Source organism: Lithobates pipiens, unplaced genomic scaffold (assembly GCF_037356315.1).
Source record: "Lithobates pipiens isolate NorthernLeopardFrog02 unplaced genomic scaffold, aLitPip1_a1.2 Scaffold_8, whole genome shotgun sequence".
Taxonomy (NCBI): Eukaryota; Metazoa; Chordata; class Amphibia; order Anura; family Ranidae; genus Lithobates; species Lithobates pipiens.
Window position 1 is genome coordinate 607,984,459 of NW_027507903.1, and position 22,291 is coordinate 608,006,749.

The window sequence follows — 22,291 nt, forward strand, 5'->3', positions numbered from 1 at the left end:
CCCCTCCTCGGCCCAATCCACAGCTCTCCCCTCTGCACTCAGTCAGACCCACCCTGTCCCACTTTTGTACTCCCCTCTGTCCACAGCTTTAACTTCTGTGCGAGCCGCCCCCCCCCCCCCCCCAATACCCCCCAGCTCCAGCCCCCGCATTCCTGTTACGCCCTGCACTGCCCCCTGCACCCACTCTGCACTTGACTGGGTTGCAAAGCATGTGCACCACGTGAGGCGCTGTGGCTTAGTTGGTGAAAGCGCCTGTCTAGTAAACAGGAGATCCTGAGTTCAAATCTCAGCAGTGCCTGCCGTGGAGTCTTTCCATTTATAACGTTTTCAGTTTTGCGCAAGCTTAATGGCAGCCTTGAGTCTCCCAAGCGTGGTAGGTTTCCAACCCAGTGCTAGCTTGAGGGAAGACCTTGCCTCCAAAGATTTGAAAAATTCTCACAAAGAGCTATCCCCCAAGTGGGGCGCTGTGGCTTAGTTGGTGAAAGCGCCTGTCTAGTAAACAGGAGATCCTGAGTTCAAATCTCAGCAGTGCCTGCCGTGGAGTCCATCCATTTCTAACATTTTCAGTATTGCGCAAGCTGAATGTCACCCCTCAGTCTCCCAAGCGTGGTAGCCCACCGACCCAGCGCTGGACCCAGGCAAGACCCTGCCTCCAACGACTTGAAAAATTCCCACTGTACATATCAGCCTATCAGGCTAAAGATCAGTCCCGGGTGCCCTTTTGAATGCAGGGGACTTATTCTTTGGAGGGAGCCCGCCTTCCCATCAACATTCTGGAGCACAGGACAATTCAGGCCTCCCTTCAATGTTGCATACCTCTTCTTCTGTGAGAACCTCAGATGGGAATCCAGTTGGACAATGCCATGGCTATGGCCTACGTCAATCACCAAGGGGGTCACCGAAGGTGGTGCCTCTCAGAAGGAAGCATATTGCCCCAGGAGGACGTGGTGCTCAGACATACTCAGTCTCCTGGCTGACTCTCCGTGCGCCCTCCCAGATTGCCGCAATCTGGCTAAGCCCTTCTCAAAAGCCACAGACAAGAAACGGCCCAAGGTTCTAGGTTACACATGACGAGGTGGCCGAGTGGTTAAGGCGATGGACTGCTAATCCATTGTGCTCTGCACGCATGGGTTCGAATCCCATCCTCGTCGGTAGTTTAGTTCGTAATCAATGTAAACGTGCTTAACGTAAAGCATTTCATGGCACAAAGGTCTTGTACACATAGAAAAAAAGGCACTGTCAACCTGGACCTAGACATTCTACCTCCCTTCCATGCCCCCTCCTCGGCCCAATCCACAGCTCTCCCCTCTGCACTCAGTCAGACCCACCCTGTCCCACTTTTGTACTCCCCTCTGTCCACAGCTTTAACTTCTGTGCGAGCCGCCCCCCCCCCCCCCCCCCCCAATACCCCCCAGCTCCAGCCCCCGCATTCCTGTTACGCCCTGCACTGCCCCCTGCACCCACTCTGCACTTGACTGGGTTGCAAAGGATGTGCACCACGTGAGGCGCTGTGGCTTAGTTGGTGAAAGCGCCTGTCTAGTAAACAGGAGATCCTGAGTTCAAATCTCAGCAGTGCCTGCCGTGGAGTCTTTCCATTTATAACGTTTTCAGTTTTGCGCAAGCTTAATGGCAGCCTTGAGTCTCCCAAGCGTGGTAGGTTTCCAACCCAGTGCTAGCTTGAGGGAAGACCTTGCCTCCAAAGATTTGAAAAATTCTCACAAAGAGCTATCCCCCAAGTGGGGCGCTGTGGCTTAGTTGGTGAAAGCGCCTGTCTAGTAAACAGGAGATCCTGAGTTCAAATCTCAGCAGTGCCTGCCGTGGAGTCCATCCATTTCTAACATTTTCAGTATTGCGCAAGCTGAATGTCACCCCTCAGTCTCCCAAGCGTGGTAGCCCACCGACCCAGCGCTGGACCCAGGCAAGACCCTGCCTCCAACGACTTGAAAAATTCCCACTGTACATATCAGCCTATCAGGCTAAAGATCAGTCCCGGGTGCCCTTTTGAATGCAGGGGACTTATTCTTTGGAGGGAGCCCGCCTTCCCATCAACATTCTGGAGCACAGGACAATTCAGGCCTCCCTTCAATGTTGCATACCTCTTCTTCTGTGAGAACCTCAGATGGGAATCCAGTTGGACAATGCCATGGCTATGGCCTACGTCAATCACCAAGGGGGTCACCGAAGGTGGTGCCTCTCAGAAGGAAGCATATTGCCCCAGGAGGACGTGGTGCTCAGACATACTCAGTCTCCTGGCTGACTCTCCGTGCGCCCTCCCAGATTGCCGCAATCTGGCTAAGCCCTTCTCAAAAGCCACAGACAAGAAACGGCCCAAGGTTCTAGGTTACACATGACGAGGTGGCCGAGTGGTTAAGGCGATGGACTGCTAATCCATTGTGCTCTGCACGCATGGGTTCGAATCCCATCCTCGTCGGTGGTTTAGTTCGTAATCAATGTAAACGTGCTTAACGTAAAGCATTTCATGGCACAAAGGTCTTGTACACATAGAAAAAAAGGCACTGTCAACCTGGACCTAGACATTCTACCTCCCTTCCATGCCCCCTCCTCGGCCCAATCCACAGCTCTCCCCTCTGCACTCAGTCAGACCCACCCTGTCCCACTTTTGTACTCCCCTCTGTCCACAGCTTTAACTTCTGTGCGAGCCGCCCCCCCCCCCCCCCCCAATACCCCCCAGCTCCAGCCCCCGCATTCCTGTTACGCCCTGCACTGCCCCCTGCACCCACTCTGCACTTGACTGGGTTGCAAAGGATGTGCACCACGTGAGGCGCTGTGGCTTAGTTGGTGAAAGCGCCTGTCTAGTAAACAGGAGATCCTGAGTTCAAATCTCAGCAGTGCCTGCCGTGGAGTCTTTCCATTTATAACGTTTTCAGTTTTGCGCAAGCTTAATGGCAGCCTTGAGTCTCCCAAGCGTGGTAGGTTTCCAACCCAGTGCTAGCTTGAGGGAAGACCTTGCCTCCAAAGATTTGAAAAATTCTCACAAAGAGCTATCCCCCAAGTGGGGCGCTGTGGCTTAGTTGGTGAAAGCGCCTGTCTAGTAAACAGGAGATCCTGAGTTCAAATCTCAGCAGTGCCTGCCGTGGAGTCCATCCATTTCTAACATTTTCAGTATTGCGCAAGCTGAATGTCACCCCTCAGTCTCCCAAGCGTGGTAGCCCACCGACCCAGCGCTGGACCCAGGCAAGACCCTGCCTCCAACGACTTGAAAAATTCCCACTGTACATATCAGCCTATCAGGCTAAAGATCAGTCCCGGGTGCCCTTTTGAATGCAGGGGACTTATTCTTTGGAGGGAGCCCGCCTTCCCATCAACATTCTGGAGCACAGGACAATTCAGGCCTCCCTTCAATGTTGCATACCTCTTCTTCTGTGAGAACCTCAGATGGGAATCCAGTTGGACAATGCCATGGCTATGGCCTACGTCAATCACCAAGGGGGTCACCGAAGGTGGTGCCTCTCAGAAGGAAGCATATTGCCCCAGGAGGACGTGGTGCTCAGACATACTCAGTCTCCTGGCTGACTCTCCGTGCGCCCTCCCAGATTGCCGCAATCTGGCTAAGCCCTTCTCAAAAGCCACAGACAAGAAACGGCCCAAGGTTCTAGGTTACACATGACGAGGTGGCCGAGTGGTTAAGGCGATGGACTGCTAATCCATTGTGCTCTGCACGCATGGGTTCGAATCCCATCCTCGTCGGTGGTTTAGTTCGTAATCAATGTAAACGTGCTTAACGTAAAGCATTTCATGGCACAAAGGTCTTGTACACATAGAAAAAAAGGCACTGTCAACCTGGACCTAGACATTCTACCTCCCTTCCATGCCCCCTCCTCGGCCCAATCCACAGCTCTCCCCTCTGCACTCAGTCAGACCCACCCTGTCCCACTTTTGTACTCCCCTCTGTCCACAGCTTTAACTTCTGTGCGAGCCGCCCCCCCCCCCAGCTCCAGCCCCCGCATTCCTGTTACGCCCTGCACTGCCCCCTGCACCCACTCTGCACTTGACTGGGTTGCAAAGGATGTGCACCACGTGAGGCGCTGTGGCTTAGTTGGTGAAAGCGCCTGTCTAGTAAACAGGAGATCCTGAGTTCAAATCTCAGCAGTGCCTGCCGTGGAGTCTTTCCATTTATAACGTTTTCAGTTTTGCGCAAGCTTAATGGCAGCCTTGAGTCTCCCAAGCGTGGTAGGTTTCCAACCCAGTGCTAGCTTGAGGGAAGACCTTGCCTCCAAAGATTTGAAAAATTCTCACAAAGAGCTATCCCCCAAGTGGGGCGCTGTGGCTTAGTTGGTGAAAGCGCCTGTCTAGTAAACAGGAGATCCTGAGTTCAAATCTCAGCAGTGCCTGCCGTGGAGTCCATCCATTTCTAACATTTTCAGTATTGCGCAAGCTGAATGTCACCCCTCAGTCTCCCAAGCGTGGTAGCCCACCGACCCAGCGCTGGACCCAGGCAAGACCCTGCCTCCAACGACTTGAAAAATTCCCACTGTACATATCAGCCTATCAGGCTAAAGATCAGTCCCGGGTGCCCTTTTGAATGCAGGGGACTTATTCTTTGGAGGGAGCCCGCCTTCCCATCAACATTCTGGAGCACAGGACAATTCAGGCCTCCCTTCAATGTTGCATACCTCTTCTTCTGTGAGAACCTCAGATGGGAATCCAGTTGGACAATGCCATGGCTATGGCCTACGTCAATCACCAAGGGGGTCACCGAAGGTGGTGCCTCTCAGAAGGAAGCATATTGCCCCAGGAGGACGTGGTGCTCAGACATACTCAGTCTCCTGGCTGACTCTCCGTGCGCCCTCCCAGATTGCCGCAATCTGGCTAAGCCCTTCTCAAAAGCCACAGACAAGAAACGGCCCAAGGTTCTAGGTTACACATGACGAGGTGGCCGAGTGGTTAAGGCGATGGACTGCTAATCCATTGTGCTCTGCACGCATGGGTTCGAATCCCATCCTCGTCGGTAGTTTAGTTCGTAATCAATGTAAACGTGCTTAACGTAAAGCATTTCATGGCACAAAGGTCTTGTACACATAGAAAAAAAGGCACTGTCAACCTGGACCTAGACATTCTACCTCCCTTCCATGCCCCCTCCTCGGCCCAATCCACAGCTCTCCCCTCTGCACTCAGTCAGACCCACCCTGTCCCACTTTTGTACTCCCCTCTGTCCACAGCTTTAACTTCTGTGCGAGCCGCCCCCCCCCCCCCCCCCCCCAATACCCCCCAGCTCCAGCCCCCGCATTCCTGTTACGCCCTGCACTGCCCCCTGCACCCACTCTGCACTTGACTGGGTTGCAAAGGATGTGCACCACGTGAGGCGCTGTGGCTTAGTTGGTGAAAGCGCCTGTCTAGTAAACAGGAGATCCTGAGTTCAAATCTCAGCAGTGCCTGCCGTGGAGTCTTTCCATTTATAACGTTTTCAGTTTTGCGCAAGCTTAATGGCAGCCTTGAGTCTCCCAAGCGTGGTAGGTTTCCAACCCAGTGCTAGCTTGAGGGAAGACCTTGCCTCCAAAGATTTGAAAAATTCTCACAAAGAGCTATCCCCCAAGTGGGGCGCTGTGGCTTAGTTGGTGAAAGCGCCTGTCTAGTAAACAGGAGATCCTGAGTTCAAATCTCAGCAGTGCCTGCCGTGGAGTCCATCCATTTCTAACATTTTCAGTATTGCGCAAGCTGAATGTCACCCCTCAGTCTCCCAAGCGTGGTAGCCCACCGACCCAGCGCTGGACCCAGGCAAGACCCTGCCTCCAACGACTTGAAAAATTCCCACTGTACATATCAGCCTATCAGGCTAAAGATCAGTCCCGGGTGCCCTTTTGAATGCAGGGGACTTATTCTTTGGAGGGAGCCCGCCTTCCCATCAACATTCTGGAGCACAGGACAATTCAGGCCTCCCTTCAATGTTGCATACCTCTTCTTCTGTGAGAACCTCAGATGGGAATCCAGTTGGACAATGCCATGGCTATGGCCTACGTCAATCACCAAGGGGGTCACCGAAGGTGGTGCCTCTCAGAAGGAAGCATATTGCCCCAGGAGGACGTGGTGCTCAGACATACTCAGTCTCCTGGCTGACTCTCCGTGCGCCCTCCCAGATTGCCGCAATCTGGCTAAGCCCTTCTCAAAAGCCACAGACAAGAAACGGCCCAAGGTTCTAGGTTACACATGACGAGGTGGCCGAGTGGTTAAGGCGATGGACTGCTAATCCATTGTGCTCTGCACGCATGGGTTCGAATCCCATCCTCGTCGGTGGTTTAGTTCGTAATCAATGTAAACGTGCTTAACGTAAAGCATTTCATGGCACAAAGGTCTTGTACACATAGAAAAAAAGGCACTGTCAACCTGGACCTAGACATTCTACCTCCCTTCCATGCCCCCTCCTCGGCCCAATCCACAGCTCTCCCCTCTGCACTCAGTCAGACCCACCCTGTCCCACTTTTGTACTCCCCTCTGTCCACAGCTTTAACTTCTGTGCGAGCCGCCCCCCCCCCCAGCTCCAGCCCCCGCATTCCTGTTACGCCCTGCACTGCCCCCTGCACCCACTCTGCACTTGACTGGGTTGCAAAGGATGTGCACCACGTGAGGCGCTGTGGCTTAGTTGGTGAAAGCGCCTGTCTAGTAAACAGGAGATCCTGAGTTCAAATCTCAGCAGTGCCTGCCGTGGAGTCTTTCCATTTATAACGTTTTCAGTTTTGCGCAAGCTTAATGGCAGCCTTGAGTCTCCCAAGCGTGGTAGGTTTCCAACCCAGTGCTAGCTTGAGGGAAGACCTTGCCTCCAAAGATTTGAAAAATTCTCACAAAGAGCTATCCCCCAAGTGGGGCGCTGTGGCTTAGTTGGTGAAAGCGCCTGTCTAGTAAACAGGAGATCCTGAGTTCAAATCTCAGCAGTGCCTGCCGTGGAGTCCATCCATTTCTAACATTTTCAGTATTGCGCAAGCTGAATGTCACCCCTCAGTCTCCCAAGCGTGGTAGCCCACCGACCCAGCGCTGGACCCAGGCAAGACCCTGCCTCCAACGACTTGAAAAATTCCCACTGTACATATCAGCCTATCAGGCTAAAGATCAGTCCCGGGTGCCCTTTTGAATGCAGGGGACTTATTCTTTGGAGGGAGCCCGCCTTCCCATCAACATTCTGGAGCACAGGACAATTCAGGCCTCCCTTCAATGTTGCATACCTCTTCTTCTGTGAGAACCTCAGATGGGAATCCAGTTGGACAATGCCATGGCTATGGCCTACGTCAATCACCAAGGGGGTCACCGAAGGTGGTGCCTCTCAGAAGGAAGCATATTGCCCCAGGAGGACGTGGTGCTCAGACATACTCAGTCTCCTGGCTGACTCTCCGTGCGCCCTCCCAGATTGCCGCAATCTGGCTAAGCCCTTCTCAAAAGCCACAGACAAGAAACGGCCCAAGGTTCTAGGTTACACATGACGAGGTGGCCGAGTGGTTAAGGCGATGGACTGCTAATCCATTGTGCTCTGCACGCATGGGTTCGAATCCCATCCTCGTCGGTAGTTTAGTTCGTAATCAATGTAAACGTGCTTAACGTAAAGCATTTCATGGCACAAAGGTCTTGTACACATAGAAAAAAAGGCACTGTCAACCTGGACCTAGACATTCTACCTCCCTTCCATGCCCCCTCCTCGGCCCAATCCACAGCTCTCCCCTCTGCACTCAGTCAGACCCACCCTGTCCCACTTTTGTACTCCCCTCTGTCCACAGCTTTAACTTCTGTGCGAGCCGCCCCCCCCCCCCCCCCCCCCAATACCCCCCAGCTCCAGCCCCCGCATTCCTGTTACGCCCTGCACTGCCCCCTGCACCCACTCTGCACTTGACTGGGTTGCAAAGGATGTGCACCACGTGAGGCGCTGTGGCTTAGTTGGTGAAAGCGCCTGTCTAGTAAACAGGAGATCCTGAGTTCAAATCTCAGCAGTGCCTGCCGTGGAGTCTTTCCATTTATAACGTTTTCAGTTTTGCGCAAGCTTAATGGCAGCCTTGAGTCTCCCAAGCGTGGTAGGTTTCCAACCCAGTGCTAGCTTGAGGGAAGACCTTGCCTCCAAAGATTTGAAAAATTCTCACAAAGAGCTATCCCCCAAGTGGGGCGCTGTGGCTTAGTTGGTGAAAGCGCCTGTCTAGTAAACAGGAGATCCTGAGTTCAAATCTCAGCAGTGCCTGCCGTGGAGTCCATCCATTTCTAACATTTTCAGTATTGCGCAAGCTGAATGTCACCCCTCAGTCTCCCAAGCGTGGTAGCCCACCGACCCAGCGCTGGACCCAGGCAAGACCCTGCCTCCAACGACTTGAAAAATTCCCACTGTACATATCAGCCTATCAGGCTAAAGATCAGTCCCGGGTGCCCTTTTGAATGCAGGGGACTTATTCTTTGGAGGGAGCCCGCCTTCCCATCAACATTCTGGAGCACAGGACAATTCAGGCCTCCCTTCAATGTTGCATACCTCTTCTTCTGTGAGAACCTCAGATGGGAATCCAGTTGGACAATGCCATGGCTATGGCCTACGTCAATCACCAAGGGGGTCACCGAAGGTGGTGCCTCTCAGAAGGAAGCATATTGCCCCAGGAGGACGTGGTGCTCAGACATACTCAGTCTCCTGGCTGACTCTCCGTGCGCCCTCCCAGATTGCCGCAATCTGGCTAAGCCCTTCTCAAAAGCCACAGACAAGAAACGGCCCAAGGTTCTAGGTTACACATGACGAGGTGGCCGAGTGGTTAAGGCGATGGACTGCTAATCCATTGTGCTCTGCACGCATGGGTTCGAATCCCATCCTCGTCGGTGGTTTAGTTCGTAATCAATGTAAACGTGCTTAACGTAAAGCATTTCATGGCACAAAGGTCTTGTACACATAGAAAAAAAGGCACTGTCAACCTGGACCTAGACATTCTACCTCCCTTCCATGCCCCCTCCTCGGCCCAATCCACAGCTCTCCCCTCTGCACTCAGTCAGACCCACCCTGTCCCACTTTTGTACTCCCCTCTGTCCACAGCTTTAACTTCTGTGCGAGCCGCCCCCCCCCCCCCCCCCCAATACCCCCCAGCTCCAGCCCCCGCATTCCTGTTACGCCCTGCACTGCCCCCTGCACCCACTCTGCACTTGACTGGGTTGCAAAGGATGTGCACCACGTGAGGCGCTGTGGCTTAGTTGGTGAAAGCGCCTGTCTAGTAAACAGGAGATCCTGAGTTCAAATCTCAGCAGTGCCTGCCGTGGAGTCTTTCCATTTATAACGTTTTCAGTTTTGCGCAAGCTTAATGGCAGCCTTGAGTCTCCCAAGCGTGGTAGGTTTCCAACCCAGTGCTAGCTTGAGGGAAGACCTTGCCTCCAAAGATTTGAAAAATTCTCACAAAGAGCTATCCCCCAAGTGGGGCGCTGTGGCTTAGTTGGTGAAAGCGCCTGTCTAGTAAACAGGAGATCCTGAGTTCAAATCTCAGCAGTGCCTGCCGTGGAGTCCATCCATTTCTAACATTTTCAGTATTGCGCAAGCTGAATGTCACCCCTCAGTCTCCCAAGCGTGGTAGCCCACCGACCCAGCGCTGGACCCAGGCAAGACCCTGCCTCCAACGACTTGAAAAATTCCCACTGTACATATCAGCCTATCAGGCTAAAGATCAGTCCCGGGTGCCCTTTTGAATGCAGGGGACTTATTCTTTGGAGGGAGCCCGCCTTCCCATCAACATTCTGGAGCACAGGACAATTCAGGCCTCCCTTCAATGTTGCATACCTCTTCTTCTGTGAGAACCTCAGATGGGAATCCAGTTGGACAATGCCATGGCTATGGCCTACGTCAATCACCAAGGGGGTCACCGAAGGTGGTGCCTCTCAGAAGGAAGCATATTGCCCCAGGAGGACGTGGTGCTCAGACATACTCAGTCTCCTGGCTGACTCTCCGTGCGCCCTCCCAGATTGCCGCAATCTGGCTAAGCCCTTCTCAAAAGCCACAGACAAGAAACGGCCCAAGGTTCTAGGTTACACATGACGAGGTGGCCGAGTGGTTAAGGCGATGGACTGCTAATCCATTGTGCTCTGCACGCATGGGTTCGAATCCCATCCTCGTCGGTGGTTTAGTTCGTAATCAATGTAAACGTGCTTAACGTAAAGCATTTCATGGCACAAAGGTCTTGTGCGCCCTCCCAGATTGCCGGAATCTGGCTAAGCCCTTCTCAAAAGCCACAGACAAGAAATGGCCCAAGGTTCTAGGTTACATAGGACACCTGAGTTCAAATCTCAGCAGTGCCTTCTGTATTTATTTTATAAGCATAATTTCATCAAATTATATTTGCAGTGAATGTGGTATGTGTTTATGGAATGATTTTATGATACATATGTTATTTCTTACATTCCGTCCATGTTATTAAAAACCATATCAACTTTGAGGGAGAGATTGCGGTGGCAAAATATGAATGCAAATTTGGGCAGGTCTGGCTCCAGACAATGTTATTTAGGGTGTTATGGTGGTGGGTGAGGATAAAATGAGGAAGCAAATGCGGCTGGGCGTGGCCTAAAGTGGGTGTGGCCAGCAGTTTAGCGTGTTCAGCAAATGGAGATTTTTTCATATCATACATTGGTGATCAGTATGTCCTGTCCTTTGTATATCAATTAAAAGGCAAATAATATAGCACAACCCTATACTTCTTTTTTACAATTCTTCAAATGGACTTGGTGCAATGGTAAAAACTTCATGAATATCCAGTGCAAATCAACCAACGTATTGCAGTATAGTAGCAATGGTGTCATCTGCTCTCCAAAAATTTTTTGAGAAATTGCAGAGCTTCATTGTACAAAAAACAGTGAAACTCCCTACATGCAAAAATATTAGCAGAGATGCAAATCAACCAGTTTATTAGAAAATAGCAGTGATGTTGTCACCCTCCCTGCAAAAGGTAAGAAATATTGCAGAGCTGCAATGTGCAAATAGTGGTGCAACATCCTATATATAATCATAATAAAATGTACAATTACATATATATTTTATTATTAATATATATAGGGGGTTTTGCCACTGTTTGCACATTGCAGGTCTGTGATATTTCTTACCTTTTGCAGAAAGGATGACACTATCACTACTATGTTCTAATAAATTGGTTGATTTGCATCTCTGTTATTATTATTGTATGTAGGGAACAGAAAAAAAGTGGTGATGAGGAAGTGGGACTTTAAGGCTACTTTCACACTGGGGCTTTGCTGGCGCTGGCGGTAAAGCGGTACTATATTTAGCGGCGCTTTACCTTTGTTTTAAGGGTGCTATGCGGACACTAGTGGAGCAGTTTTAACCCCCGCTATCGGGTGAAAAAGGGCTTTGCAGGCGGGTTTGCAGCACTGCCCCATTGTTTTCAATGGGAAGGGGCGCTTTAGGAGAGCCCCTTTATACACTGCTCCTACAGCGCTCCAAAGATGCGGCTTACAGGACTTTTTTGAGTGCACCGCTCCAGTGTGAAAACCCTCTGTGCTTTCACACTGGAGACACAGCAGTGGCACAGCAGTTTCAAGGCGCTTTGCAGGTATTATTTTTAGCAATTTAGCGCCTGCAAAGCGCCTCACTGTGAAAGCAGCCTAAATGACACACATGTGAATCATGTGAATACTTGCCTCTAACATATGTGTATGTATGTGTGTATATACATGAATTGTATTGGATAATTTTTATGTACTATAATTACCATTATGTACCTTGTTATCCACATATTCATTTTTTTATATATATTACAATTTTATTAGTATCTATGTGCATCATTTAAAGTCCCACTTCCCCTTTCACACTCTTTTATTAGATAGGGATGGAGGCACTGGACCTTACCAGGTCATCTCCTTATTCAAAGTCCCAAATTGTTTCTCTTTTATATTATCAAATATCAATATAGGGAAGCTCTTAGTCTCTATTTAGTTTGGTCTGATAATATCCATAATTAATATTAAATTAACTTTACATATTGTTTTGCCCAATTCACCCCTGTTCTATAGGGTTTATACCCATGGGATGGAGATGTCAGTTTCCATCCTTTGTTATCCAGTTGTTTCCTATATTATTATTATTTTTTTTTTTCAAAGCCCATGGCATGTGGTCCATATGGCCGAAAACCAGACAGACCGCTTTCTCTGGAAGGTCTGTCGAAAAAGATCCACCCAAGTACTAGGTAGGGCTCCAGCAAAGGGAGAATGAACTAAGCCAGAAGGCCATGTCCATCCTCTGCCAAGACTTTCAGGGCAGGCCTGAGGACCTGCTACCCTACTCATCACACGTGCTGTGTACAAAACATAAAAATACAAAAACGTGACAAAACAAAGGGAAAAAATAAAAAGAAAGTGGGGGAGAAAGAAGTAGAGAAGAGTGAAAAGGTGGTCATTGTGCAATACAATGGCCAGGCCCTCCAGCCAGGAATAAAAAATTCCTCCGGTCCCAGCCAAAAGGCCTGGCCCAGAAGGCAGGTGCTAAAAAATAAATAAATTTTAAAAAAAAAGCGTGTAATAGTTCAGTGACCGTAGTGCCTCAAATCAAAGTGACCCTCACTCACAGTGATTTTTCGGCACCCCTGGACTGCCACTCCAGGGGCACATACACCATGGCCACAACCCTGAACAACAACCCAGACCACAGGTTGTTTTGACACCAATATTGGAAGGCTTGTCAGCCTGATTTATGTCACCCCTACCCCTTTTGCATGCCAGCATGATGTTGGTGGGTGTGTGTTGGCGGTTGTGCCCATAGATGCACCATCCTCGTGAGACTGATTTGTTCTGATGGTTTCAATATCTTCACATGGTTTACCCATGTATCACCTGGATTTAATTTTTTTTGGGCTAGTCCCAGGTAACTTGCTTAAGCTACTCTTTACTATTAGATTTTAGTGGCGCAATTTTGGTTTCGGCTTCCATTGCTTCATCTGGTGCTCTTCATTCTGATTACCCTTGTAATCTCCTACTTGCGCTGGTTTTGGACTCTATTGACACTATGTATAACAATCACTGTCCTGTCCTCTACCGAGGAAAGGACACACAGCACCCCATATAATTTCTATCATTCTCACAGTAGTCCTAGTTTGACTTCAGCACTTATGGTTCCTATGATTACATTCACTCTGTGGGGATCTTTTCCCCCCAGACGCTGTCCTTGCTGGGTATCCAGCCACCCCACGCTGCCTCAGCTTCCATTGGTGATGCCCCCTAGGGGGTTCCACGATCCCTAGTGCCACACCTGCATTATGTAATCATCCTTGTAAGTATTTTACAGAGTGAGGGTTGCTTTGGGTTTATCAATCCTTATTCCAGTTCAATTTTCCTTATTACCATGTTTTTCCTTGACAGGGTCAGACCAAATAGATTTTTCTACTATCTACATTATATATAACCTAATCACGCGCATTCTCCTGAAGATTGGAATAATCCATGAAATGCGTAGAGATGTTTTATGCCATGTTTCTTCTACCAGCTATTTTTATATGCTTTACTATGTTAAATGTTTGTAACCATGTGAATACTTGCCTCTAACATATGTGTATGTACGGTATTTGTGTATATACATGAATTGTATTGGAGATTTTATATGTACTCTAATTACCATTATGTACCTTGTTATCGATATATTCAATTTTTTATATGTATTAAAATCTTTTATTAGTATCTATGTGCTTCATTTAAAGTCCCACTTCCCCGTCCCCTGCTTTTTTATTAGATAGGGATGGAGGCATTGGACCTTACCAGGTCATCACCTCATTCAAAGTCCCAAATTGTTTCTCTTTTATAAATTGTAGGGCTTTCTGTCAGAAACCATGAATCAGACTGAGACAGAAATACAGTTAAATCACACTTGTTTAATAATAAAAAAAGGTAAACAGAGTAAACGTAGTCAAAACTTAGCCAGAGTTCAGGAACCAGAACAGATATTCAGACAAGCCAAAACGTCAGGGAGTCAGAGATGAGCATAGTAGAACAGCAAGCAGGATCTGGATTTAGAAGGAATGTCAGCCAAGCAAGTCTTTATCAGGAACACAGGAGAGTGTCTCTAGAGATGTGACCAAGGCAAAGGCAGAGATCATCTGGACTGGATGGCTTAAGTAGGACTGACGAGCAGGATAATATCAACAGGTGAGTCACTGTGGAGAGAAAGGAGCTTTCAATTAGCCGACTGCTGAGGAGAAGGAAGGGATGAGCCCAGCCCTGACAGTTTCACCATATTTGCACATTGAAGCTTTGCAATCTCTCAAAATATTCTTGCAAAGAGGGTGACACCAACACTACTATATTGTAATGCATTGGTTGATTTTCATTGATTATTAATTTATGGTTAGTAACCATTGCACTTATAAGTCCATTTGTACAATTTTATAGATGAAGTGTAGGGCAGCGCTGCTTTTTTTTTTTCTTATTGCTTTTGAGATTTTTTTGTTGAATGGTAGTTGTTTTACTTAATTTGTTATGTCCTCTGTAACCACTGGCCCTTCATAAAGTGGTCAGTGTGACCCTGTATGCTGGTCGACAGTGTGTCCCTGTATGCTTGTGTTACGTGCAGTAAGATGCTGTGTGCAGGGTTCAGGTGGATGCAACATGCAAAGTGCAGGGTTCAGGAGGATGCTATGTGCAGGGTGCAGTGTTCAGGAGGATATTACATGCAGGGTGCAGGGTTTAGGAGATTTGCTATGTACAGGGTGCAGGGTTCAGGAGGTTGCTACATGCAGGGTGTATGGTTCAGAAGGAGTCTGCCTGCAGGGTGCAGGGTTCAGGAGGATGCTACATGCTGGGAGTATGGTTCAGAAGGATTCTGCCTGCAGGGTGCAGGGTTCAGGAGGATGCTACATGCAGGGTGCAGAGTTCAGGAGGATGCTACGTGCAGAGTGTAGGGTTCAGGAGGATGCTACATGCATGGTTCAGGAGGATGCTACATACAGAGTGCAGGATTCAGAAGGATGCTATGTACAGAGTGCAGGGCTCAGGAGGATGCTATGTACAGAGTACAGGGCTCAGGAAGATGCTATGTACATGGTGCAGAGTTCATAAGTGTGTTACATGGAGTGCACAGTTGGGAATTGGCTGATTCTCTTGAATAAATTGCATGACAGGAGGAGGGAGAGATAGTACAGAGGGAAAGTTCACATTACTTTTATTGAGATTTGTGTCTCTTGTACACAGTTGACTGAGCCCATTTTGTGTAATTGAAGTTGAATTTCCTCCATCCACGCAGTCCAGGTACAGTGTACAGCCTGTCACTGACATGAATGATTGTATGGTGCTGTATTTATGTTTATGATGGCACCACTGTATAAAGGAATACAGAAGCATACAATCATTCATGTCAATGACAGGCTGTGTTGCTGGAGGAAATACAACTGTAATTACACAGAATGGGCTCAGCCACCTGTTTGCAAGAGACTTGGCTTGTTTCTAAAGAGTGGAAAACAGCGTTAAAATTACACTAGAGAACAAAAATCCTTTTTTCTCAATCTATTTATCTTGTATGATTCTCTAGCAATGTTTATGTCAAATTAAGGGAGGCGGATGGATGGATGGACGGACAGAACACACAGAAATCCAACATTCTTTTCTCCCTGTCAGAGTCTCTGTAAGAGCCATGAGCCTTGTGCTGGCAGAAAGTAATGCAGGATGTGTGTGCTCTGTCTGCCCGACGGAGGAGCTTTACCAAAAGCCTTGCTGGTGTCAGAATACAGCCTGGATGGTCTTATTCTCTGGAGCTACCCTATTAACTTCCACCATGCCACACTGCAGAAACCAGCATATGCTCTTCATGCTGATAGAAGCTGTTCCTCTCTCTCTTTAGACCAAGTGTAGGGAAAACTCACTAACTGCAGCCAGGATCTGGGGAATCTCTCCGTTGGGCTTGGTTAAGCTGTGCTCTCTCCTCTCCCTCCAATCTAGTGTCATATCCTCTCGTCTGTGCATCTCAGAACTCTAATAAAACTTGAATAAACTCTGACGGTCTTTCCGACAGAGTTCCCACCGAACGGGCTTGCCTACACACGATCACACCAAAGTCGGTTTGTTACAAACATGATGACGTACGACGGGACTAGAAGAGGAAGTTCAGTAGCTAGTAGCCAATAGCTGCTCTTGCGTCACATTTGGTCTGTCGGACTAGCATACAGACAAATGGTTTTCCCGATAGGAATTGATTCCGTCGGAAAGATTTAAAACATGTTCTATTTCTAGGTCCATCAGAATTTTTGAAGAAAAAAGGCATATGAAGCCCACACACGATTGGAATATCCGATGAAATGATTCCATTGGACCTTTTCTGAAGGAAAGTCCGGTCGCGTGTACGCAGCATAAGAAGGTGGGCTGGAGAAGGGGGTGGGTTCAGCACTTTCCTATTGGCTGAGAAGGCAGCAAAGAGGCTGTATATCAATCGTTCTCTGAAATCTGTCTGCTGGGTCTAGCTAAAGATCATCGGCTTATGCAACAGGAGCCGCTGTATCCCCCCACAGAAAAAAAGAGTCCCCAGCTTCCTGGCATCAGTACAGGATTTATAAGTAGAATAACATTTTTTAAAAACACTGTCACACATACAAGAACTGGTAGGGGAATTTTGGGGGTGCTGTGTGGGGGTGCTTAAAGAATTTGTAAGGGTGCTCGAGCTACCCCAGTCTCCTTTCTGGGACTGCCTCTGAACCTGGGGAAAAAAACGGGGACAGACTTGGTCCAGAGACAGTGACCTCAGTCCGGGGACTGTCCTCAGAAACTGGGGACGTCTGGCCCCCCTATTGTACAGAGATTGTACAATCAGATTGCATAGTGTATGGCAATTTTTTTTTAAAGTAAATAGGACTGAGTGGATGGAGATATTTAGCTGTCCCGTTCACATTTTCACATAGAAGGAACTCACATTCCCACATGCATTTGTTGGGTGATTTGAGCATTTCTGATTGTGGTAGATCAACAACAAGAGCCCAAAAGAAGCTCCAGAACTTTTTGTGAGCTCTTTTTGGTGAGTTTAATGCGCATTTGCTGCATGGCAAACGCATGCATGCTACCCAAGCTTAGGGCACCATTAACATTTAATAACAGCGCAAGCATGATGCGCATTTGCAGCATGTTTCTGCAACACACAACAAAGCATGCATTCGGAAATGTACAGATGAGAATGGATCCTCATTGTTCTTGTGTAAACACACCAATTTCACGTTTAGGCCCCATTCACACCTAGCACAGTGGGAGCGCACATTTTTTCTTATGACGTGTATAGAGCAGCCAGTTGATTTCAATGCACTGCCCTACACGTGGCGAAGATGTTCATGTTGCAATTTGCTAATTTTTTACTGCGCGTTTGTCACTTTCTTTAAACAGCATGGGATCCCTTCCAATCCATACCAGGCCCTTTGAATCTGGTATACAATGCTGTGAAAAAGTATTTGCCCCCTTTCTGATTTATTTTTTTGCATATTTGTCACACTTAAATGACTCAGATCATCAAACACATTTTATTATTACACAAATGTAGTGGCAGCTCCTGAAGAGCACGTGCTATGCGTTTTTTCTAAAATTAAAGTTGCCTAAACTGCAGTTTGGTTTGGGTATATTTGTCTAAATTGGACCTCTGCATCAGTCTGACTGGACTGTGAGATGTTCAGCCTGGCCACAGGGGGCACTGTCTCTTTGGCAGGAGTGGAACTACAGTCTGGTTAGGTGCTTGAGTTACTCTCTTTTGGAGCCAGGTCAGTGGGAGTAGCCCTCTCGCTGTGCCCTCTGGGAGAGGGTATTTAAGATGCGGACGTCACGTGGAAAGGGGTTCAGGTCCAGTATGATGTGCTGATTACATGGTCCTGGTCCTCCTGACCAGCCCCCAGGAAGGCTATGGCCTTGGTGCGGATCCACCCCACTTTAACCACTTGACCACTGGGCACTTAAACACCCTTAACCTCCTCCCGCCCGCCCTATAGCCGAATGACGGCCGTAGAGCAGGTGCTTTTGTCCGGGAGGCCGTCCCTGGACGTCCTGATGTTTACTTCCGCAATGCGCGCCCGGGGAAATTCTGTGTTTGCTGTGTCCTCCGGAGACAGGTAAACACAGATCGCTGTAAACACAGGGGCCGTTTACAGTGCGATCGGCGTGTCCAATGTGAGATGATCTCATATGTAAACATATGAGATCATCTCTCAGCGCGCTCTCCCTCCTCACACAGACAGCGTGTGAGGAGGGAGAGATGAACGGCTGCAGCGGCCGTGAGTGTAAAAAAAATTTAAAAAAATTAAAAAGTGCCACCCGCCCCAGTGCCATCCTGCCCCAGTGCCATCCGCCCCAGTGCCATCCACCCCAGTGCTACCTGCCCCCAGTGCCATCCAGCCCCCAGTGCCATCCACCCCAGTGCTACCTGCCCCCAGTGCCACCTGTTAGTGCTATCTGTCCCCAGTGCCACCTGTTAGTGCTATCTGTCCCCAGTGCCACCTGTTGTCAGTGCCATTTGTCCCCAGTGCCATCTGTCATCAGTGCCACGTATAAGTGCCATCTGTCATCAGTGTCACGTGTCATCAGTGCCACATAGTGCCATCTCTCATCAGTGCCACATATTAGTGCCATCTGTCATCAGTGCCACAAATCAGTGCCATTTGTCATCAGTGCCACCTGTCAGTGTCACGTGCCATCTGTTGTCAGTGTCACGTGTCATCAATGCCACTTATCAGTGCCATCTGTCATCAGTGTCACGCGTCATCAGTGCCACGTATTAGTGCCATCTGTCATCGGTGCCACGTATTAGTGCCACATATTAGTGCCATCTGTCATTAGTGCCACATATTAGTGCCATCTGTCATCAGTGCCACGTGTCATCATTGCCACATATCAGTGCCATCTGTCATCAGTGCCACATGTCATTGTTCTGGTGCTCCAGGGCCTTCAAAAGTGTAATAAGTAGTCAACAAGTTAGATGTGTAATTTATGCTCCTAGAACACATGATGGCGCTCCCTGCATGCTGGGCCTCTCTACGTGGCCAGGCTGTGAAAAAGTCCCACACATGTGGTATTGTAATACTCAGGAGGAGTAGCATAATTTTTTGGGGGGTGTCATTTGTGGTATACACATGCCATGTGAGAGAAATAACCTATTACAATGACAATTTTGTGGAAAAAAAAAATGAAAAATCTTAATATTGCAAAGAATTGTGGGGAAAAAATTACAACATCAAAAAGCTCTTACTAAATACCTTGGAATGTCTACTTTCCAAAAAGGGGTCATTTGGGGGGTATTTGTACTTTCCTGGCTTGTTCGGGTCGCAAGAAATGAGATAGGCCACCAGTACATCAGATGTGATCAATTTTGTGCGATTCGCACCACAGCTTGTAGACTCTCTAACTTTCACAAAGACCAAATAATATCCACTAATTTGGGTTATTTTTTTACCAAAGATATGTAGCCGTATAAATTGTGGCCAAAATTTATGAAGAAAAATTTATAATTTGCATAATTTTGTCACAGAAACAAAGAAATATGCTTTTTTTTTCAAAATTTTCGGTCTTTTTTCATTTATAGCGCAAAAAATAAAAACCCCAGAGGTGATCAAATACCACCAAAAGAAAGCTCTATTTGTGGGAAAAAAAGGACAAAAAATTCATTTGGGTACAGTGTCGCATGACTGAGTAATTGTCATTCAAAGTGTGAGAGCACCGAAAGCTGAAAATTGGTCTGGGCAGGAAGGGTGTTTAAGTGCCCAGTAAGCAAGTGGTTAATAACCAGACCAATTTTCAGCTTTCGGTGCTCTCACATTTTGAATGACAATTACTCAGTCACGCAACACTGTACCCTTTTGAAATTTTTGTCCTTTTTTCACACAAATAGAGCTTTCTTTTGGTGGTATTTAATTACTGCTGGGTTTTTTATTTTTTGTGCTATAAAATAAAAAATTCTGTAAAAAAATGAATTTTTCTTCGTTTCTCTTATAAAATTTAGCAGATTAGTAATTTTTCTTCATAAATTTTGGCCAAAATTTATACTACTACATATCTTTGGTAAAAATAAGTACAAATTGGTGGATATTATTTGGTCTTTGTGAAAGTTATAGAGTCCACAAGCTATGGTGCCAATATCTGAAAATTGATCACACCTGAAGTACTGATGGCCTATCTAATTTCTTGAGACTCTAACATGCCAGAAAAGTACAAATACCTCCCAAATGACCCCTTTTTGGAAAGAAGACATTCCAAGGTATTTAGTAAGAGGCATGATGAGTTTTTTGAAGTTTTCATTTTTTCCCACAATTCTTTGCAAAATCAAGATTATTTTTCCTTTTTTTCCCCACAAAATTGTCATATTATCAGGTTATTTCTCACACACAGCATATGCGTACCCCAAATTACACCCCAAAACACATTCTGCTATTACTCCCGAGTATGGCAATACCACATGTGGGAGACTTTTACAGACGGTGGCCACCTACAAAGGACCAACATGCAGGGAGCACCTGCAGGCATTCTGGAGCACCCAGGCCAATTCTGAAATTTTCTCCTACATGTAATAATCATCATTTATTTGCTAGAAAATTACATAGCACCACAAAACATTATATGTGTTTTTTTTTAGCAAAGACCCTAGAGAATACAATGGTGGTTTTTAAACTTTTTATCTCGCACGGTATTTGCGCAGCAATTTTTTGAACGCTTTTTTGGGGAAAAAAATTGTTTTGTGCTGTAAAAAAAACAAAACAGTAAAGTTAGCCCAATGTTTTTGCATAATGTGAAAGATGAAATTACACCAAGTAAATAGATACCTAACATGTCACCCTTCAAAATTGCACATGCTCGTTGAATGGCGCCAAACTTCGCTACTTAAAAATCCCCATAGGCGACGCTTTACATTTTTTTACTGGTTACATGTTTTGAGTTACAGAGGAGGTCTAGAGCCAAAATTATTGTGCTCGCTCTAACGTTCGCAGTGATACCTCACATGTGTGGTTTGAACACCGTTTTCATATGTGGGCGGGACTTACGTATGTGTTCGCTTCTGCATGCGAGCACATGGGGACAGGGGTGCTTTAAAAAAAATATTTTTTTTATTGTTCATTTTACTTTATTTATTTTAGTTTGACGTTTTTTTCCCCAAAAATAAATTTTTTGATCACTTTTATTCCTCTTACAAGGAATGTAAACATCCCTTGTAATAGGAATATGGCATGACAGGTCCTCTTTACAGGGAGATATGGGGTCTATAAGACCTGAAAAATAAAAACGATTCTGGCTTTGATCGTATTGGCGAGTCGGTAGAAGCACTGGAGGGCGACGGGAGGAGGGATGATGTCCCCTCTCGCCTCCTGTAAGAACGATCAAGCAGCGGAACAGCCGCTATGATCATTCTTACGGTGTAGGAAATCGCTGGCTGAAAAAGCTGATATCTGAATGATGCCTGTAGCTACAGGCATCATTCAGATATCCCCTCACAAAGTCATATGACGGCTGGCTGGCGGGAAGTGGTTAAAATGTTTTGCTTTTTTTAACACAAAGTTGTCCATTTATACAATATTTCTAACACATAGCATGTACATACCAAAAATGACACCCCAAAATAGATTCTCCTACTCCTCCTGAGTACGGCGATACCACATGTGTGAGACTTCCACAGCCTGATAACATACAGAGGCCGAGTACAGCCAAGCATGGCCGAGCATGGCTGGGTATCAACGAGTATTGCAGGGTATCAGAGTATGGCTGAGCATGGTTGAGTATGGCTGGGTATTGCAGAGTATCACTGGGTATGGTTGGGTATTGCAGAGTATCACCGACTATGGCTGGGTATTGCAGAGTATGGCTGGGTATTGCAAGGTATCACCGAGCATGTCTGGGTATCACCGAGTATGGCTGGGTATGGCAATTTGAGGCAGAGTATTGGCAGGGTATTGCAGGCTATTGCAGAGTATTGCTGGGTATTGCAGATTATTGCTGGGTATTGCAGAGTATTGGAAGGGCATTGCTGGGTATTTCAGAATATTGGCAGGGCATTTCTGGGTATTGCAGAGTATTGGCAGGGCATCGCAGGGTAATGGCAGGACATTGCTGGGTATGGCAGAGTATTGGCAGGGCATTGCAGAGTATTGGCAGGGCATTGCTGGGTATTGCAGAGTATTGACAGGGCATTGCAGAGTATTGTCAGGGTATTGCAGAGTATGGGCAGAGTATTGCAGAGTATTGGCAGGGCATTGCTGGGTATTGCTAGGTATTGCAGAGTATTGCAGAGTATTGGCAGGGCATTGCTGGGTATTGCAGAGTATTGGCAGGGCATTGCAGAGTATTGTCAGGGCATTGCTGGGTATTGCAGAGTATTGGCAGGGCATTGCTGGGTATTGTAGAGTAT

General features: G+C 47.5%; 24 non-coding genes across 24 annotated transcripts; all 24 read left to right on the plus strand.

Annotated features, from left to right (window-relative positions):
* Nucleotides 1-224: 224 nt before the first annotated feature.
* TRNAT-AGU (transfer RNA threonine (anticodon AGU)) lies at nucleotides 225-298 on the plus strand. The gene has a single exon. It is a non-coding gene; the product is annotated as a tRNA-Thr (tRNA).
* A 162-nt stretch (nucleotides 299-460) lies between these two features.
* Nucleotides 461-534, plus strand: TRNAT-AGU (transfer RNA threonine (anticodon AGU)). Its single transcript has one exon. It is a non-coding gene; the product is annotated as a tRNA-Thr (tRNA).
* A 535-nt stretch (nucleotides 535-1,069) lies between these two features.
* TRNAS-GCU (transfer RNA serine (anticodon GCU)) lies at nucleotides 1,070-1,151 on the plus strand. Its single transcript has one exon. It is a non-coding gene; the product is annotated as a tRNA-Ser (tRNA).
* A 353-nt stretch (nucleotides 1,152-1,504) lies between these two features.
* On the plus strand, nucleotides 1,505-1,578 carry TRNAT-AGU (transfer RNA threonine (anticodon AGU)). Its single transcript has one exon. It is a non-coding gene; the product is annotated as a tRNA-Thr (tRNA).
* A 162-nt stretch (nucleotides 1,579-1,740) lies between these two features.
* TRNAT-AGU (transfer RNA threonine (anticodon AGU)) lies at nucleotides 1,741-1,814 on the plus strand. Its single transcript has one exon. It is a non-coding gene; the product is annotated as a tRNA-Thr (tRNA).
* A 535-nt stretch (nucleotides 1,815-2,349) lies between these two features.
* Nucleotides 2,350-2,431, plus strand: TRNAS-GCU (transfer RNA serine (anticodon GCU)). The gene has a single exon. It is a non-coding gene; the product is annotated as a tRNA-Ser (tRNA).
* A 350-nt stretch (nucleotides 2,432-2,781) lies between these two features.
* On the plus strand, nucleotides 2,782-2,855 carry TRNAT-AGU (transfer RNA threonine (anticodon AGU)). Its single transcript has one exon. It is a non-coding gene; the product is annotated as a tRNA-Thr (tRNA).
* A 162-nt stretch (nucleotides 2,856-3,017) lies between these two features.
* Nucleotides 3,018-3,091, plus strand: TRNAT-AGU (transfer RNA threonine (anticodon AGU)). The gene has a single exon. It is a non-coding gene; the product is annotated as a tRNA-Thr (tRNA).
* Nucleotides 3,092-3,626: 535 nt separating this feature from the next.
* Nucleotides 3,627-3,708, plus strand: TRNAS-GCU (transfer RNA serine (anticodon GCU)). Its single transcript has one exon. It is a non-coding gene; the product is annotated as a tRNA-Ser (tRNA).
* A 334-nt stretch (nucleotides 3,709-4,042) lies between these two features.
* Nucleotides 4,043-4,116, plus strand: TRNAT-AGU (transfer RNA threonine (anticodon AGU)). The gene has a single exon. It is a non-coding gene; the product is annotated as a tRNA-Thr (tRNA).
* Nucleotides 4,117-4,278: 162 nt separating this feature from the next.
* TRNAT-AGU (transfer RNA threonine (anticodon AGU)) lies at nucleotides 4,279-4,352 on the plus strand. Its single transcript has one exon. It is a non-coding gene; the product is annotated as a tRNA-Thr (tRNA).
* Nucleotides 4,353-4,887: 535 nt separating this feature from the next.
* TRNAS-GCU (transfer RNA serine (anticodon GCU)) lies at nucleotides 4,888-4,969 on the plus strand. The gene has a single exon. It is a non-coding gene; the product is annotated as a tRNA-Ser (tRNA).
* A 353-nt stretch (nucleotides 4,970-5,322) lies between these two features.
* TRNAT-AGU (transfer RNA threonine (anticodon AGU)) lies at nucleotides 5,323-5,396 on the plus strand. The gene has a single exon. It is a non-coding gene; the product is annotated as a tRNA-Thr (tRNA).
* Nucleotides 5,397-5,558: 162 nt separating this feature from the next.
* Nucleotides 5,559-5,632, plus strand: TRNAT-AGU (transfer RNA threonine (anticodon AGU)). Its single transcript has one exon. It is a non-coding gene; the product is annotated as a tRNA-Thr (tRNA).
* A 535-nt stretch (nucleotides 5,633-6,167) lies between these two features.
* Nucleotides 6,168-6,249, plus strand: TRNAS-GCU (transfer RNA serine (anticodon GCU)). Its single transcript has one exon. It is a non-coding gene; the product is annotated as a tRNA-Ser (tRNA).
* Nucleotides 6,250-6,583: 334 nt separating this feature from the next.
* Nucleotides 6,584-6,657, plus strand: TRNAT-AGU (transfer RNA threonine (anticodon AGU)). Its single transcript has one exon. It is a non-coding gene; the product is annotated as a tRNA-Thr (tRNA).
* Nucleotides 6,658-6,819: 162 nt separating this feature from the next.
* Nucleotides 6,820-6,893, plus strand: TRNAT-AGU (transfer RNA threonine (anticodon AGU)). The gene has a single exon. It is a non-coding gene; the product is annotated as a tRNA-Thr (tRNA).
* Nucleotides 6,894-7,428: 535 nt separating this feature from the next.
* Nucleotides 7,429-7,510, plus strand: TRNAS-GCU (transfer RNA serine (anticodon GCU)). The gene has a single exon. It is a non-coding gene; the product is annotated as a tRNA-Ser (tRNA).
* Nucleotides 7,511-7,863: 353 nt separating this feature from the next.
* On the plus strand, nucleotides 7,864-7,937 carry TRNAT-AGU (transfer RNA threonine (anticodon AGU)). The gene has a single exon. It is a non-coding gene; the product is annotated as a tRNA-Thr (tRNA).
* A 162-nt stretch (nucleotides 7,938-8,099) lies between these two features.
* On the plus strand, nucleotides 8,100-8,173 carry TRNAT-AGU (transfer RNA threonine (anticodon AGU)). Its single transcript has one exon. It is a non-coding gene; the product is annotated as a tRNA-Thr (tRNA).
* A 535-nt stretch (nucleotides 8,174-8,708) lies between these two features.
* Nucleotides 8,709-8,790, plus strand: TRNAS-GCU (transfer RNA serine (anticodon GCU)). Its single transcript has one exon. It is a non-coding gene; the product is annotated as a tRNA-Ser (tRNA).
* A 351-nt stretch (nucleotides 8,791-9,141) lies between these two features.
* On the plus strand, nucleotides 9,142-9,215 carry TRNAT-AGU (transfer RNA threonine (anticodon AGU)). Its single transcript has one exon. It is a non-coding gene; the product is annotated as a tRNA-Thr (tRNA).
* Nucleotides 9,216-9,377: 162 nt separating this feature from the next.
* Nucleotides 9,378-9,451, plus strand: TRNAT-AGU (transfer RNA threonine (anticodon AGU)). The gene has a single exon. It is a non-coding gene; the product is annotated as a tRNA-Thr (tRNA).
* Nucleotides 9,452-9,986: 535 nt separating this feature from the next.
* On the plus strand, nucleotides 9,987-10,068 carry TRNAS-GCU (transfer RNA serine (anticodon GCU)). Its single transcript has one exon. It is a non-coding gene; the product is annotated as a tRNA-Ser (tRNA).
* The last annotated feature ends 12,223 nt before the right edge of the window (nucleotides 10,069-22,291 follow it).